We start from the raw sequence: 14,037 nt of genomic DNA on the forward strand, positions 1-14,037 counted from the left end.
GTGTTTTTCATTCTAGTTATTGTATTCTTCAGCTCTCACTGGTCCTTCTTTTTTATTTTCTTGTTCCTTGTTACTATTCTCATTGTGTTCATCTATTCTTTTCCCTAATTCAGTTAGCATTCTTATTGCTAATGCATTGAGTTCTTCATCTTGTAAGTTGTCTATTTCTGTTTCATTCGTTGTTTTTTTCAAGATTTTCTCCTTTTCTTTCAACTGAGACAAATTTCTCTGTCTTCTCATTTTGCTTATCTTTCTCTGTTTCTATGAAATTATGTTAAACACTTAACTATGCAAGTTCTTGAACTGTGGGGTCCTTAAGTGGGATCATCCCTATACAGTCTGTGTGCCCAGTGGCTTTGGTGGAGAGCAGAATTTGACATAAACACAAGTCATATCTTTCCTCAGGGTGTACAGGAATCTATCACCTTGGTAAGAGGTGGGGCTGGAGACAGAGAGGATAAGACTGGAGACAGCTGTGAGGCAAGACTTCCCCTTTGATTAGTGGCCATCACCACCTTCTGAGGGGCAATGTCAAGTCCCAAGTAGCTGGAACAGAACCCCTGAAGGTTGAGCCTAAGCTGGCTCACTTCCCTTTAAGTGTGGGCTTTTGACCCTCCCAGGACTGTTACCCTCACCCTAGAAGAGAGGACGACTGAATCAAGAAGGGCTGGCATGTTCACTCAGCAAGGGTTGGGGCATAGGTGGGTCACTATCAGTGATCCATACTGCCTCTGGAATCATCAGTAATGACTGCTCCCACCCTGCTCAGACACTGGTTCAGGTTTGAGCCATCCCACCATCTCACAGCTGAGGTCTTTCCTTGTTCATGGCAGCTCTCACTCATGGAGCTGTGACGTGAGGCAAGGGAGACTGGAGCATTCCTTTTGCTCAGGCTGGGGAGCCACATGTGCATTCTCAATCCACTCTCTCTGCCCTGTTTTGGGAGCAGGCAAGCATTTGTGAGCTCCTCATGAGTGGAATCCAGGCTTACCACAGCCCTCCTATTTGTCCAACTGACGCTTTAACTAGCCAAGGGGGCTTGTCTTCCCACTGTTGGACCCCACAGTTGGGTTGCCCAATAGAAGGCTTTAATCGTTCACTCTCCAGGGAGGCTCTCCATTTGTGTAATCTCCCTTTTCCTCTGAGTCCCCTCCCAGTGGCACATGTCCCAACATGATCTCTTCTTTCCCTTCCTACCCAATTTCTTCTGGCTCTTTCTTATACCCTTGGTTGTACAGGAGTCTGCCAGTCTCCAGATAGTTCATGGTGGGAACTGAGTTTCAAGTAATCCTACTACACCATCTTGATCCAATTCTGTGTATTGTTTTTTAAACACAATGCTTTTTGCACTTAGTGGACTACAGTATAGTGTAAAAATAACTTCTATATGCACTGAGAAACCAAAAAATTTGTATGTTTCACTTTATTGAGTTATTCACTCTATTGAGGTAATCTGTAACTGAACCCACACTATTTCCTAGGTATGCCTATATTTATTTTGCCTTTATTTTTGGAGGATAATTTTTCCTGCTTATAGAATTCTAAGTTAATAGTTAAAAATATTTTGTTATGGCAGTTTAAAAATATTGTTCCATGGCCCATGGCTTCCATTACTTCTGATGCAAAGTCAGTATTAATACTTTGTTCCTCTTTATGCAATGTTTTTCCCTCAAGCTTATTTTAAGATTTTCTTATTATTGATATGGAACAATTTGATTATTGTATGCCTCATTATCATTTTCTTTGCATTTATCCTTCTTAGGTTTTGTTTAACTTCTTGGATCTGTAGTTTTATATATTATTAAATTTGGAAATGTTTTGGCCGTTATCTCTTTAATTATTTTTTCTGCCTCCTCTATCCTAAACACCAAGTATATGTATGTTAGACCACTTTATCTTGTTCCACAGGTTACAGCTGCTTTGTTAATTTCTTTCAGCTTTGTGTGTCTGTGTCTGTGCCTGTATGCCCCATTTTGGATAGTTCCTATTTTTCTGGCTTCAAATTTATGGATACTTTATCCTACAATGTATGATTTGCTGTCAAAAGCATCCAGTTTTTTAAATTTTTCAGTATTGTCATTTTCACCTCAGAATTTTCATTTACTTTTTTTTAATAATGTTACTTTCTTCATTATGTTAATGCCTGCTTTTAAGTATTTGAACATGTTTGTAAAAGCTGTTTTAGAGCCTTAAGACATGCTATCATCTCTATCATTTCCATATCTATTTCTACAAATTAATTTCTTCTTTTCTATGAGTTCCATTACTTCTCTTCCTGGCATATCTAATAATTTTGGTTTGGATACTTGACACTGGGATTTTTCTAGTTTTGAGGGTTTGGATTTTGTTGTCTTCTTTTAAAGAATATCCCAATTTGTCCCAGTAGACAGGGATTTTACTTGCAGATTATCTTTATCTTTTTAAGCTTGTTTTTAAACTTTCTTAATGCAGGTTTTGAGATGCCTTTACTCTAGGATTGGCTTAGTCATACACCTGAGAAGTGAACTTCAGTGGTCCCTACTGAGTGCCCCATATGGTCAGTAAGCTTTCTTTACACAGCCTGGTCAGTATTAGAACATTACCCCAGCTCTGTGAACTCTGATAGTTATTAAATTTATAGCTTTCTGGTAGTTATTCTTTTATTCATAATTGCTCTTTACTCCAGCTCATGGGATCTTGCCTATGCATGTAAATCTCAGAACTCAGCCAATGAATTAAGGGAACTTCTATGCAAACTGATTGAGGTTTTTTTTCCTGTGTAGATTCCTATTATCATGTACTCTGCCTTACAAATATCAACTGCTTCTGCGTCCTTGAAATCCAGTCTGTGTGTCCTCAGTTTAGGTATATTGCCATGCTCTGCTTGGGTTCCCTTCCTCTAAATCAGTGTCTGGAAAGTGCCTAGAGATAAAAATACAAGTTAAACATAGGTCTGCATTCTCTTAGCAAGTACAGTTTATGCTATTGTTGCCCAATATCTAAAACCAGTTGTTTCATATTTTTTCCAGTTTTACTGACTTTTGTTTTGGTGGCAGATTTGGCCCGGTACAAGTTATACAATCAGCTCTTTTTTCCTAAACCTTGAATGCAGTTATAGACTGTCCAAAATTATAGTACATACTGTAATAAACCACTTAAGAGTTTATTGCCTTTTCTTGTTTCAAATATAACACTGTCATTTGAGTCTGACATCACAGACTTGATTGAATTAATAACTGTTCCAAAAAAGACACCCTGTGGGAGGAGGCAGTTGAAGATGGTGGCAAAGGATAATCCTGAACTCACCTCCTCCCATAGACACAGAAAATATACATCTACATATGTAACAATTTGCTCTGAAAAGAACCTGAGAACTAGCTGAATAGCTACTCCACAATGAAGGATAAAAGGGTCATATTGAGACAGATGGGGGAGGCAGAGACATGGTCCTGCCAAAAACAGCACACCCAGCCTGCTGACCCATCGTCAGGAGGGATCTCAGAAATGAGGCATTTCTCCCTGAGGGGTGAGGAGTTTGTGCCCCACATGAGGCACCTCAACTTTTGAAACCTGCACTGGAGCAATGAACCCCCAAAATGTTTGGTTTTAAAAACAGATGGGGCTTATGTCCAGGAGAACCATAGGTCTGTAGGGAAAGGAGATTCACCTCTTAAGGGGTTCATACACAAACTCACTCGCCCCAGGACCCAATACAAAAGCATCAGTTTGAAAAGAGCTTAGATCATAAGTGAAGGAATTTATTTTCTAATCCTAAAGCATCTGCCAGAGGGGCAGAAGCTTGTTGAAGCTCTATGAACAGAGGTGCTTATGGGTGCCAGTGTTACATTCTCCCTCTATTTCCTCAGTGCTGGCATATGTTCCAAATGAAAGAACAAGATAAAACCCCAGAAAAAAAAATCCTTAGAGAAACATAGATAAGCAATATACCTGACAAAGAGTTCAAACTAAGGTCACAAAGAAATTAACTGAACTCAGAAGAATGGATGAACACAGAGAGAACTTCATCGAAGAAAAAACATAAAGTACCAAATGGAAGTCACAGAGCTGAATAATACAATAACTAAACTGGAAAATATACTAGAGGGGTTAAACAGCAGACCAGATGAAGCAAATGAAGGAATCAGTTATCTGGAAGACAGAGAAGTGGAACTCACCCAAACAGAGCAGGGGAAAAAATGATTAAAAACAAGTGAAAATAGCTTACGGAACCTATGGATAACATATTTGCATTATAAACATCCCAGAAGGAGAAGAGAGATAGAAAGGGACAGAAAACTTGTTTGAAGAAATAATGGCTGACAACGTCCTGAACTTGGGGAAGAAAGCAGACATCCAGATCCAGGAAGTTGAGAAAGTTCCAAATAAGATCAACCCAAAGACACCGAAACCAAGACAAATTATAATCAAAAATGTCAAAAGTTAAAGAGAGACTCTCAAAAGCAGCAAGAGGGAAGCAACTTGTTACATACAAAAGAATGCCCCTAAGTCTGTCAGCAAATTTATCAGAAGAAACTTGGCAGGCCAGAAGGTAGTGACATGATGAATTCAAGTGCTAAAAGAAAAAAACCTAACCAAGAATACTCTATCCAGCAAAGTTACCTTTCAGAGTGGAAGAGAGATAATCAGGGGAGAGACAACAAATTCGGGAGAGATAATGAGTTTTCCAGACAAGCAAAAATGAAAGGAGTTTCTCACCACTATACTGGCCTTATGAGATATGTTAATGGGATTTACTTAAGCTGAAAAGAAAGAGCACTAATTAGTAACAAGAAAACTATTGAAAGTAAAATCTCACTGGTAAATATATAGCGAAGAAAGTAGATTAATTACTTATAAAGCTAGTATAAATTTAAAAGGTAATAAAAATAACTATAAATATAACAATTAGTTAAGGGATATACAAAAATGTAAAATGTGGTATAAAAAACATAAAATGGGGGCAATAAAAATGCAGAGTTTTAGAATATATTTAAACTGAACTTTCTATCAATGTATAATAGAGTGTTATATTGGTAGGCTGTTATAGGTGAGCCTCATGATAATTATAAAAATTATAAAAGCAAAAAGCTATAATTATATATATATAAAAGCAAAAAGCTATAATTAATTCACAAAAGATAATGAGAAAGGAATCTAAGCATATCACTACAGAAAGTCATCAAACTACAAGGGAAGAAATCAAGAGAAGAAGAAAAAGAACCGAGAGTAACTACAAAATAGCCAGAAAATAGTTAACAAAATGGCAATAAGAACATACCTATCAATAATTACTTTAAATGTAAATGGACTAAATTCTCTAATCAAAAGACATAGAGTAGCTAAATGGATAAAGACCAAAAAGACCCATCTATATGCCAACAACAGGAGACTCACCTCAGATGTAAGGACATATACAGACTGAAATGAAGGAATGGAAAAATGTGTTTCATACAGATAGAAAACAAAAGAACGCTGGGGTATCTATACTTACATCAGACAAAATAGACTTTAAAATAAATATTTAATAAAAGACAAAGATGGGCATTGCATAATAGAGGGGTCAATCCAACAAGAAAATGTAATATTTCTAAATATTTATGCATCCAACATAGGAACATCTAATACATAAATAAATCATTAACAATCCTAAAGAGAAAGTTGACAGCAATACAATAATAGTAGGGGACTTTAATACCCCATTGAAATCAATGGGTGGGTTATCCTAGACAGAAAATCAATAAGGAAACCTCAGCCTTAAATGACACACCAGATCAGATTCACTTAATAGATACATACAGAACATTCCATCCAAAATCAGCAGAACACACATTCTTCTCAAGTGCACATTGAACATTCTCTAGGATGCTAGGAAACAAAACAAGTCTTTGTAAATTTAAAAAGATTGAAATCATATCAAGCATGTTTTCTAACCACAGTGGTCTGAAATTAGAAATAAATTACAAGAAGAAAACTTGAAAAATCACAAATATGTGGAGATTAAACAATATGCTATTGAACAACCAATGGGTCAATGAAGAAATCAAAAGAAAAATTAAAAAAATACCTTGAAACAAATGAAAATGGAAATGCAACATCCCCAAATCTATCAAATACAGCAAAAGCAGTTCTAAGAGGAATTTTTATAGCAATTCAGGCCTACATACCTCAAGAAAAATGAAAAATCTCAAAAAATATAACTTTACACCTAAAGGAACTAGAAAAAAGAAACAAAAGAATCCCAAAGTTAGTAGAAAGAAAGAAATAATAAAGTTCAGAACAGAAACAAAGGAAATAGAGACTATAGAGACAATAGAAAAGATCAGTGAAACTAAGAGTTGGTTCATTGAAAAGATAAACAACATTGACAGACTACCTAGGCTCACTGAGAGAGGGCTCAAATAAAATCAGAAATGAAAGAAGTTACAACTGATGTCAAAGAAATATGAAGGATCAAAGAAACTATGAACAAGTATATGACAAAAAATTAGACAACCTAGAAAGAAATGGATAAATTCCTAGAAACAAAACAATCTTCCAAGACTGAATCAGGAAGAAATAGAAATCTGAATGGACTGATTACTAGCAAGGAGATTAAATCAATAATAATAATTTAAAAAATCCCAACAAACAAAAGTCCAGGACTAGACAGCTTTACAGGTGAATTGTACCAAACATTCAAGGAAGACTTAATACCAATCCTTCTCAGACTATTCCAAAAAACTGAAGGGGTGGGAACACTCTCAAACTCATTTTATGAGGCCAGCATCACCCTGATACCAAAAACTGGATAAGGACACTGCAAATGAAGAAGATTACAGGCCAATATGCCTGATGAAATCACATGCAAAATATTTGCAACAATACCTTAAAAGGATCATACACTGTGATCAAGTGGGATTTATTCCGAAGTGCCAGGATAGTTCAACACCTGCAAATCAGTGAACATGATTACAACATTAACAAAATGAAGGGCACAAGTCATTTGATCATCTCAATAGATGCAGAAAAATCATTTGACAAAATTCAAAATCCATTTGTGATAAAAATTCTCAACAAATAGTGTACAGAGTGAATGTACCTCAACATAATAGAGACTGTATATGATAAGCCCACAGCTAACATCATCCTTAATGTGAAAGCCTTTCCCCTAAGTACAGGAACAAGTCAAGGATGCCTACTCTCACCAATTTTATTCAACATAGTATTGGAAGTTCTAGCCAAAGGAATTAGGCAGGGAAAAAAAATAGAATGCATACATATTGGAAAAGAGGAAGTAAAACTATCACTATTTTCAGATGACACAATTTTATATATAGAAAACCCTGAAAACTCCACCAAAAATTGCTAGAATTAATAAATTCATTAAAATTACACGGTATACAAACAATATACAAAATGCTATTTTTATGCACTAATAATGATCTATCAGAAAAAATTTAAACTATTGCATTTAAAATTGCATCAAAACCCCAAAATATATAGGAAAAATTTAAGCAGATGACAGGCCTGTACACTGAAAATTATAAGATATTTATGAAAGAAATGAAGAAGACATAAATAAATGGGAAGGTACTCCATGGTCATGGATTAGAACGAGTGTATTGCCCAAAGTAATATATAGATTCAAGGCAATACATATCAAAATTCCAATGGCATATTTTACAGGGTTAAAACAATTCTAAAATTTGTATGAACCCTTAAAAGATCTCAAATTGTTATCTTAAGAAAGAAAAACAAACCTGGAGACATTATGGGCCCTGATTTGAAACTATATTACAAAGTTACAGTAATCAAAACAGTATGGTATTGGCATAAAAAGAGACACATAGATTACTGGAATAGAATACAGAGGCCAGAAATAAACCCACACATATGTGATCAACTAATTTATGACAAAGGATCCAAGAATATGCAATGGAAAAAGGACAGTCTCTTCAATAAAGGGTGTTGGGAAAACTGGAGAGCCACATGCAAAAGAATGAAGCTAGATCACTATCTTATACCATATACAAAAATTAACTCAAAGTGGATTAAAGACTTGAATGTAAGACCTGAAACCTTAAACTCCTAGGAAAATACATAGGTGATAAGCTCCTTGACATCAGTCTTGGCAATTATTTTTTTGATCTGACTCTAAAAACAAAGGCAAGCAAATGGTACTACATCTAACTAAAAAGCTTCTGCACAGCAAAGGGAATCATCAACAAAATGAAAAGGCAACATACTCAATGGCAGAAAATGTTTACAAGTCATATATCTAATAAAGGGTTAATATCTAAAATATATTAAAACCCCATACAATTCAATAGTAAAAAAAAATACCACAATTAAAAAATGGGCAAAAGACCTGAATAGACATTTTTCCGAAGAAGACATTCAGACGGACAACAGGCTCATGAAAAGATATTCAACATTGCTAATTAGCAGGGAAATGCAAATCAAAAGCAAAATTAGATATCATCTCACACTTGTAAGAATGACCATTATCAAAAGGCCAAGAAATTACAAGTGTTGGTGAAGATGTGCAGAAAAAGGAACCCTTGTGAACTGTTGATGGGAATGTAAATAGTATGGAGGTTCCTCAAAAAATTAAAAATAGAATTACCTTATGATCCAGCAATTTTACTTCTGGGTATTTATCTGGAGAAAATGAAAATGCTAATCCAAAAAGATGTATGCACCCCCATGTTCATTGCAGCATTATGTACAATAGCCAAGATATGGAAACAACCTAAGTGTCCATCAATAGATGAATTAATAAAGAAATTGTGGTATATGTATATACAATGGAATGCTCATAAGCCATAAAAAGAATGAAGTCTTGCCTTTTGGAACAACAGAATGAACCTTGAGGGTATAATGCCAAGTGAAATAAGTCACACAGAGAAAGACAAATACTGTATGATTGCACTTGCATGTGGAATCTAAAAAACAAAACAAATGAACAAACAAAACAAAACTCATAGATACAGAGAACAAATTAATGGTTGCCCAAGGTGATGGGTGTTGGGGAGTGGGCAAAATGGGTGAAGAGGATCAAGGGGTAAAAATTCCAGTTAAAAAATAAGTCGGGGGATGTTTTGTAGAACATGGTGTCTATAATCAATAACATTATATTACAAATTTGAAAGTTGCTAAGAAAGTAAATATTGAAAGTTCTCATCACAAGAAAACTAATAATAACTATTTATGGTGACAAACGGTAACTAGACTTACTATGATGATCACTTCACAATGTATACATTTGTCAAATCATTATGTCTTACACTGAAACAAATATTGTGTGTCAATTATACTTCAACTGAAAAAAAAAGACACCTTGTTGAATTAAGTATTTTTGTTTAAAACCTCATTTCACTTGTTGAAACCTTACTTATTTTTGTTTAAAATACATATGGTTAAATTATCAGATAAATTTATAATTTGCAACTTACTATCTTACTGACAACTGAGAATTTGGGACTTGACATGTAGTACAAAAATATATGTACATTTTACTTATTGAAATGGTGTGATTTGAGGGATTCTGAAATGTTTTATCAAAATTAAGCTTAAAGATTATCCTAAAATTATTCTTATTATTTTCTACTATTTTATTATTTGCTATTATTTCTATTTATTATTTTACATAACTGCAATCTTACAATAAGCACCTTTTGGTGGATGGTTTCTTTCACTCAGTATTATGTTTGTGTGATTCACCCATATTTTTGCATGTAGTAGAAGCTTGTTCCCTCATTATTTTATAATATTCAATTATGTAAATATACCACAATTTTTTTCTCTGTTGCTTAAATGAGCTCCTATAGGCTTTCACTAATAATCAGAAAAGGAAAGAAAACGATTACTGAACTAAGTGTGAAGTGATTTCTTCATAATATGGCTGACAGCCATGCATAATTGCTAAGTACCAGGCATTGTTCTAAGTACCTTACATATATTAACTCATTTAAACACGCTGTCTCTTGAGTGATGTTATTATCATTATCCCAATTTCCAGATTCAGATACTGAGGCACGATTAAATTCCTGGGCCAAGGACACAAACAGAAATTGCATGACCTGGGATTTGAGTGAGACAGTCTGGCTTTAGAGGACATGGTATTAATTTCGCCGTATTGCCTCTGCATAAACAAGCCATTACATTTAATCTCATTTAACTGTTACTCAATACTAGATGCTATCTCCATGTTATAGCTTAATAAATATACATGTAGAGAGTTAGTTTTTCCAGTTTGTCACTATTATGCCTGTTTCCTACTTTTATACCTTCTATTTCCAAGTTTTTTTTTCTTTCACTTTTTATTTTAAAATAATTCTAAATTCACGTGGAGTTTCAAAGATAGAACAGAAAAGTCCCATGCACTCTTTGCCTAGTCTACTCAATGGTAACATTTTGGTTAACTAAAGATCTCTCAAAATCAGAAAATTGACATTTGTGTGGTCCACAAACCAAGCCTGATTTTATAATGGCTTCCAAATATTCTTAAATTTCTGACACACAAGAGTGAGGCAATTGGTATTTTTTCTGTAGATGAAGGGAAAATTGGTTAAAAAGAACCAAAAGAATACTGTGATTCTACAAATCAAACCCTCAGACTTAAAAAAAAATGCCTAGGCAAGGGTAAGATATGCCTTAATGGTGGAACTTGCTAGCAAAATGTTCGAATACAGTGTAATCCATTACATACTAAAATCTCAGTTCCATAGAAGCAGATGAGTCAAATTGTGAATCTGTAAGAATACAGACTTAAGTCATCTTCAATGCATGAAAGCAATATCTATGTTAGAAATTATAGAATGAGATACCAGATTCTGAAACACATCGCAAGAGTAGTACTTGTCCAGTTTTCCTCAGAAAATTGATGGCTAGCCTCTCACTAAAAGTTTTCCATTCACACTATGGTAACTTTTGCTCTGCAGCATTACAACTCTAAAAATATTTTCATGGAATTCACTAGAAACTTATATTCATTCCTCAGAAATGAGTGTGAAACCACTTAGTCTATAAGGCAAGAGAGGCCTGTATTTGCTCTCATTGGGCCATAAAGTAATCTTACCTCAGGTACTCCAATAACTACAGCTGCATGAGAATGAGAATTGTGATATGTTCACAAAAATAAATCTTTGTAGCTTTTCCCAAGGTGAGAGACTGAGACCAGTCCCTCGTTCCTTTTAAATCTGCAAACCAAATTCTTACCTCTGTTTAATCCAGAGCCTATGCTGTTCTGCCTAGTCCATCCATTTATTTATTTATTACATTTATAGAGCACCTTTCCTCCAAAGCAACATCTTTGGCAGAGCTGGCTCCTGCAGGAACAATTGATCACAGGGATGTTGCGGAGCCCGCAGGGTAAGCAGAATATCAAACACTCTTTTGTATTAGAAACAGAAATGACTGACTTCCCAGGATCTTCACTGTGGAGATGCTTGTTTCACTTTTTGTGGGATGGTTACTACAGGAAATTTCTAAAATCTTGGAAGAGGTGAAATTCTTTAACTTCTCTATTTTAATGTATCTGCAGCCCTAAACAATAATGCTTTCGCTACCAATTTGTCACAATCTGATAATAAAGTAGGTAAAGTTCCTTATTTGCCAGTTTGAATAAGATAGGAGAAAAAATAGAAATGTCTCTGGTTCATTGGAATTGGGCTTTGGCAGATTTGCAGACATTTTAATATATCTCTGTCTTTCTGAGCTGTGTCATGCCTTCTTTTCTCAGTGCACTTCAAAAAAAACATCAGGCAAAGTTGAAAACTTTGAAAACACATTGCAGATTATTTTTGTGTTTGGGAATGCAGGCTCCCTGACCCATATTATGACAGTGAGGTGGTATTAGCATAGAGCTGCAGATATTCCCATCTCTCTACTCCTGCCTTAACGACACATTACCACATTTCTTCATAGTGGATAAACATGGAAGTGCTTTTAGACATTGCCAGAAGAGGCTGAAGGAACAGGTGAAGAAATCTTATTGGGGAAATAGCATTCAGCCAGGAGTCAGGAAACTTGAATTTTAGCCTAGGTCCATCACAACTTGCTGTGTGACTTTGAATAATTCATTTGCTATCTCTGGCTCATGATTTCCCCACCTATACAATAAAGTAGAAACCCTAGGTGATTTCTTAGGTCCTTTCCCCATCCAGCCTCTTAGGAAACTCAAATCAGATTCTTTGGAAGTCCTGGTAAATATAAAGTGTGTGATAGAATTGCGCCTTGTGATCAAATTTTAATATTTTATTTATAAGTGAAGTACACTTCAATTCAGTCAACATTCAAAAAATATTTGTTGCATATATTTATTGTATATATCTGCTATATGTCAGGTGCCGTGCTAGGTGACTCAAACATAAGTATAAAAAAAGAGGTCCCTTAGTGAAAGAGAGCTTATACTCTAGGGAGACAGACAGAAATTGAATGAAAAGGTAAATACATGCTTACATAGTTACAACTATGATAAAAGCTATGGTAGAAAAAGACACAGGTTGTTATTGAGAGCTTATCATAGAATTTGGCTGTCTATGCCAGTGCATGCGTTGTTGAATTTTGTTAAAAATTCTCTTAGATATTTCCAAGAAGCATATTTTTTTCACATATTTGTTTTAGGAAGAGTCAGAACACAGGGCTGCCATTTATGAAGCATCCTCATAGCATTATTTATATCCTGAAACAGTACATGCAAGCAGTAAATTATGTCATAATCAGAGCCACCTAAAATTATGCTGGGTCTATTTATTGCAAAACATGAAACATCAACATGGTTTTTCTGGCTTGTTTCGGTGGCTTTAGCTCTGGACTATTTTTTTCAAAGATGTTAGTATAGTGAAAAGTCTTGGACGACAGAGATAGTGTTTCCTACCAGAGCAAAGGGCACATTTGCTTATAGCTTCAGAAGACAGGCATGCTTACTGTCTAGCATAGTAAAGATAATACTCCCTGGAGAAAGGGGAGGTGCTTTTAACACCCATTTAAAAAGATTTGGGTGCTTTAGGCTCAGTGTTCCTCTCCTGTGACACAATCCACTGTGTCAATACAAACGCGCAGGTAATATTTAGCCCTCTTCCTGTCATACTGTGGAATTTGGAACCTGGAGAACAGTGCAAACTCTGCTGATACCGCTTTGAGTAATGAACTGTCCTTTGTCTTATGTCTTCTAACAGCATCCATGAATTCGTGGCAGGCTAACTTGGTAGTTTGCAATAAGGTAAAAGTTTAGACACTTTAAAGCTTTTAATAGTAACTAATAGAGAGGTAGGAACAAGAGCTCTTGTTTGTTCTTTTTGCTTTAGGATGACAAATTCTAAAGCACATACAGATCTATTATTTGAGCCTTGCTTGAGACAAACAACCGTGACTTGGAAGAGTGCATGATTCTTGCTTTAAAAAGAATCCTTTTGCAGAAAGGATTGCCTATTTATTTCATAATAATAATATTAATAATAATTAAAATGCATATCCTCTATTGAGCATGTATCACTTCCCTAGCACATACGTCACTTTTTTGTTTTTAACATCTTTATTGGAGTATAATTGCTTTACAATGGTGTGTTAGTTTCTGGTGTATAACAAAGTAAATCAGCTATATGTATACATATATCCCCATATTCCCTCCCTCTTGCGTCGCCCTCCCACCCTCCCTATCCCACCACTCTAGGTGGTCTCAAAGCACCAAGCCGATCTCCCTGTGCTATGCAGCTGCTTCCCACTAGCTATCTATTTTACATTTGGTAGTGTATATATGTCCATGCCACTCTCTCACTTCATCCCAGCTTACCCTTCTCCCTTCCGTTGTCCTCAAGTCCATGCTCTACGCCTGCGTCTTTATTCCTGTCCTGCTCCTAGGTTCATCAGAACCTTTTTTTTTTTAGATTCCAAATATATGTGTTAGCATACGGCATTTGTTTTTCTCTTTCTGACTTACTTCACTCTGTGTGACAGACTCTAGGTCCATCCACCTCACTACAAATAACTCAATTTTGTTTCTTTTTATGGCTGAGTAATATTCCATTGTATATATGTGCCATATCTTCTTTATCCATTCATCTGTTGATGGACACT

The sequence above is a fragment of the Monodon monoceros genome, unplaced genomic scaffold (genome assembly GCF_005190385.1).
Source record: "Monodon monoceros isolate NGI ecotype Baffin Bay Population unplaced genomic scaffold, NGI_Narwhal_1 Super_Scaffold_18, whole genome shotgun sequence".
Taxonomy (NCBI): Eukaryota; Metazoa; Chordata; class Mammalia; order Artiodactyla; family Monodontidae; genus Monodon; species Monodon monoceros.